The following is a 5,116-nucleotide window of genomic DNA, read 5'->3' on the forward strand; positions in this document are numbered from 1 at the left end:
CTTCCATATTTTTATATGGTAGACATATTCCAAATTCAGACGATCTTTTCAGACAGGCTTCCCGAACACGCCCCCATCTGCCATTGGTCAGACAAACATAGTCCTGTCCTAAACTTACGTCATAGAGTGCAACAGTCTGAAACATTTCTCCATAGCATAATTGCTTTTTAACAATAACTTATAAACCTTTAAAGACAGACCTTCTGTGAGCTATGATATTGTTAATTGATTGTATATGCTTTTGTTGAAACTATCAGCTCACATTATTTAAAGGGATAGTTCACCCAAAAAGAAAAATCTGTCATTAATTACTCACCCTCATGTCATTACAAACCCGTAAGACCTTCGTTCATCTTCGGAACACAAATGAAGATATTTTTGATGAAATCCGAGAGCTTTCTGACCCTGCATAGACAGCAACGGAACTACCACGTTCAAGGCCCAGAAAGGTAGTAAGGACATTGTTAAAATAGTCCATTTGACATCAGTAGTTCAACCGTAATTTTATGAATCTATGAGAATCATTTTTGTGTGCAAAGAAAACAAAAATAACAACTTTATTCAACAATTTCTTCTCTTACATGTCAGTCGACGCGTGTTCACAGGAGTAGCATGACGCATGCGTGTGACGTCGTTTCTGATGTAGAACCGAGATGCGCTGCGCCTTGTTTACAAGTAGAGGAATGCACACGAATGCGTCGTGGTACTCGTCGTGGTGAGCGTCGACTGACTTCCTGCTGAAAAACTGTTTTAGATAAATTTGGAGAAACTTTTTCACATTTGTGTTGCAAGGAATTGTGGGTAGTTTTAGCCCAAAAAGCATAAAGGACCCACCATTATTACTGTAGAATCTGGGCACCTTTGCTATTATAAAGCTTTCGCCAGGTATTATAAACTTTCTTGGTTGGAACTGAACTCTGCAGGACAGTTGATCTGGGCACCCTTGTGTTATTGCCTGAATGGAACCAGTCTCCGCAGTGCATGCCTCAGGTGAAACGGAGCACCACAATCTACTGATGTCACATTAAAGGACTGGTTCACCCAAAAATTTGTTTAAATGTACTCTCCGGCCATCCAAGAAATATAGCATTTCATCACTTGCTCACCAATGGATCCTCTGTAGTGAATGGGTGCCGTCAGAATGAGAGTCCAAACAGCTGATAAAAACATCACAATAATCCACAAGTAATCCACACCATTCCAGTCCATCAATTAACATCTTGTGAAGCAAAAAGTTGCATGCTTGAAATAGACAAATTCATCATTAAGATGATTTTAACTTCAACCATTGCTTCTGGCTAAAATATGGGTACTCTATAGTATTGCTCTCCCCAGTGAAAAAGTCATCTAGTCTGAATCAGGAGAGAAATATGCACTGATCAAGCACCGTTTACAAGTGAAAACAGTCCAAAACAAATATTTCAATGGATTTTGATGTGAAAGAACAACAGGGGATGGAATTTCTCACTGAAGGAAGAGTTATGATGTATTATTGACATGTATTTTGGCCAGAAACGACTGTTTGAAGTTAAAATCATCTTAATGATGGATTTTCTTCTTACAAACATGCAGTTTTTCAATTCATAAGACGTTAATGGAAGGACTGGGGTTGTGTGGATTGCTTGTGGATTATTATGATGTTTTTATCAGCTGTTTGGACTCTCATTCCGACGGCACCCATTCACTACAGAGGATCCATCGGTGTTCCAATGAAGAAACAAACTCATCTACATCATGAATGGCCTGATAGTGAGTACATTTGAGGCAAATTTATATTTTTGCATGAACTATTCCTTTAATAGACTTGATCCAGTTTCGAGCACTACATTTTACCACATAATTAGGAGAATCAGACTTGTCTGATTTTATACGGATTTTATACTGTTCTCATGTCTTTGACCTGTCAGAGCAGAGGACATCTCTGTTTTTACCGGAGGACGTTCATGTGTTGATCTGGGTTCAAAAACAGGGACGCCCCTCAAAGGTGACAAAGTTCACAATCCTGCCTGTCCCCACCCAATTATGTATCTATTACACTGTTTACAAAGCGGTTTTCATCAGCACAGCTTTTTGCCCTAGATGCAGCCTGCGGTCTGGCGTGAATGAAACCCAATGCAACACTTATCCCTCTCTAAATCTCTATCGCTCTCTGTCTGCCTGAGAATGATAGAGATGTTTGCTGTTTGATGTAATAGTATTTGACATCTTAGTTTTCTGACAGATGAACGGGCATTAATGGAGTAATATTACAGCCTCCACCAGTAGAGGCCACTGTGGATGCTCCCTTCATCTTCATCTCAAGCTGTGAATTCAAGGATGAATGTGATGGGAAACACATTAAAATGCATTTTCCAGCACTCCTGCTCAAGGTTTGCCATCATTTTTAACAGCATCTTTGATCATGCTAAACAGAATTATAAATGTTGCATTTTAACAGGCTGTTTCTCATTAGTTATCCTTACTTACATTCTTAATATTCAAATATTTCTATCCCACTGTCAAGTAAGTATATTTGTTTGGTGACTTTCTGAACATGCTCAACATACTAACTTCTAGCTCAACTAGTGGCATGATTTTGGGATGGGACTGCCTTGTAATAGACTGATTAGCAGGAAACTGAGTAGATATATTTAGAATAGCATAACATACTACAGTTTTTACTATTTTTGTAGAATATAGTATGGAAGCTTATTTTCGCCACAGAATAAAATAAAAAATAAAAAAAAAGCACTTGCAACTTTTTAATCTAAAAATTCTGAAAAATAAAAACCTCAGAATTGTGGGCTAAAAAGTCGCAGCTACTTTTTAAAATTTCTTTAAATTGTGGAAATCCATTGTGGAAATAATCTTCCATAATATAGTGTATATATTGTACATAGTATGTAAACAACGCTGTTATGGGTAGTGTATTCCTTGTGATTAATGACTGCCTTAAGTTAAGATATATTTCATGCCAATGCTATTACTAAAATATTTATAGAATTTTTTTGAATTAAAAATGATTAAAAATGATGTATTGGTGCATAATGCGTATGCCTACTGTTTTATACTATTTCAAAAAAAAAAGGAAGTGCTCATTTTATGCTGTAAATACAATTTAAAAAATAGTATACAGTATATGTTTTTAAATACTTATACTTAAATAAGTATGCAGTTTACAATATATACTGTGCACTAAACTGTAGGAAAGCGTTCAATTTCAAGCATTTAATCACAGACATGTTTGGGAAACTACACACTTGGTTCAGTTCCACTAGTGGCGAAGAAATGATACATTTCAACTATCATGATAGACACAGGTCGAGTGTGTTTATTAAATATGAAATGCAAAGTAGAATGTGAAAATAGGACATTTATGTAAATTATTTTGGACCATTGCAATGATTCATAAGGAGCAACAGGGACTGAAAAGTATTTGCATATCTGTACTGCGCTATTATAGTTTGGACTGAAGTTGATAGTGTAAAACAGGGTGCATTTTACTCTGGTGTGTTCTCTGTGAGATGACTCCCTGTTCAAATATTTTCCATTTCAGCCTGAACCATGATGCCTGGCCACCCACACAGTTCGCTTGCTGACATTTAGCAAAAATTCAACAGTCCTCTTCCCTTGGTATGTAAAAACTTTGCATCAACTTAACTAGATCATGTTTCTATGAATTATTTATACTATGAGATGAATACTTTTGTGACAGTCAATACTGTTCTTTGGTGGTAATGAAATCAACAGAGACTTTGAGAAGACACCAACTTCCATCTATCTATCCATCTGTCTATCTATCTATCTATCTATCTATCTATCTATCTATCTATCTATCTATCTATCTATCTATCTATCTATCTATCGTTCTATCGTTCTATCGTTCTATCGTTCTATCGTTCTATCTATCGTTCTATTGTTCTGTTGGCTGTCCGTCTATGTGTCCATACTTTCATCCATTTTTATTTGATTTGTTTGTTAAACATTTGACCCTTTTATTTATGCAGTATTTAACACACAAGCAATGCTTTTACATACAATGAATCTTACGTCTCATATGATATTGCATGTTTTTGCATTTTTTTATGGTTTACCTATAAAAACAATGTATTTTCTTCACAGTTTAGCACTATTTTAAACATCTTTCAGATGCACACATCCCTCCACAACAGCCCGAGACAGTTCCTCCGACTGTCTCTGTAAGTTTTTGTCTGTCCTTCAAAGCAGCAGAACGTGCGTGTTTTTCGTACAGCGTTTCAACCTTGAAATTTTCCTCGCTTGTTGAGTATGGATCGCGGACGAGAGCTCTCTGTCAGATCGGCAGACAGAGGTGTAGCCTCTTACTGTCTGTATTGATCGTCTTTGTGCTCTGCCGTGGATCTATAACACGTTTCAATCACAGCTGGGCTGCGATCTTCACACGCAGCAGGCTCAGGGCCGACACACACAACACACCAGCTGAGAGGTTCAGAGAGCGCACAGCATTTAAAACTAAAGCATCGATTGTTGCTTTTCTTAAGTGTTGCGCAAAATAAAGGTGTCAAACACTCGTAATTGAAATGTTTACTGACATATAGGAAAATAATCAAGTTTTCTGTTTCTTCAAATAAAAAATAGACTATTAAATAGTTACATTTTGAGCTTCTACTTCTGTTTCAACCTCTGGCTGTTTTAAAGGATGGATGGATGGATGGACGGACGGACCGACAGATGGATGGATGGATTCTGTTTCAACCTCTGGCTGTTTTAAAGGATGGATGGATGGATGGATGGATGGATGGATGGATGGATGGATGGACGGACGGATGGATGGATTCTGTTTCAACCTCTGGCTGTTTTAAAGGATGGATGGATGGATGGATGGACAGATGGACGGACGGATGGATGGACGGATTCTGTTTCAACCTCTGGCTTTTTTAAAGGATGGATGGATGGATGGATGGACGGATGGATTCTGTTTCAACCTCTGGCTGTTTTAAAGGATGGATGGATGGACGGATGGACGGATGGATGGATTCTGTTTCAACCTCTGGCTGTTTTAAAGGATGGATGGATGGATGGATGGACGGATGGATGGATTCTGTTTCAACCTCTGGCTGTTTTAAAGGATGGATGGATGGATGGATGGATGGATGGA

The sequence above is a fragment of the Sinocyclocheilus grahami genome, unplaced genomic scaffold, assembly GCF_001515645.1.
Source record: "Sinocyclocheilus grahami isolate Dianchi unplaced genomic scaffold, SAMN03320097.WGS_v1.1 scaffold44.1, whole genome shotgun sequence".
Classification (NCBI taxonomy): Eukaryota; Metazoa; Chordata; class Actinopteri; order Cypriniformes; family Cyprinidae; genus Sinocyclocheilus; species Sinocyclocheilus grahami.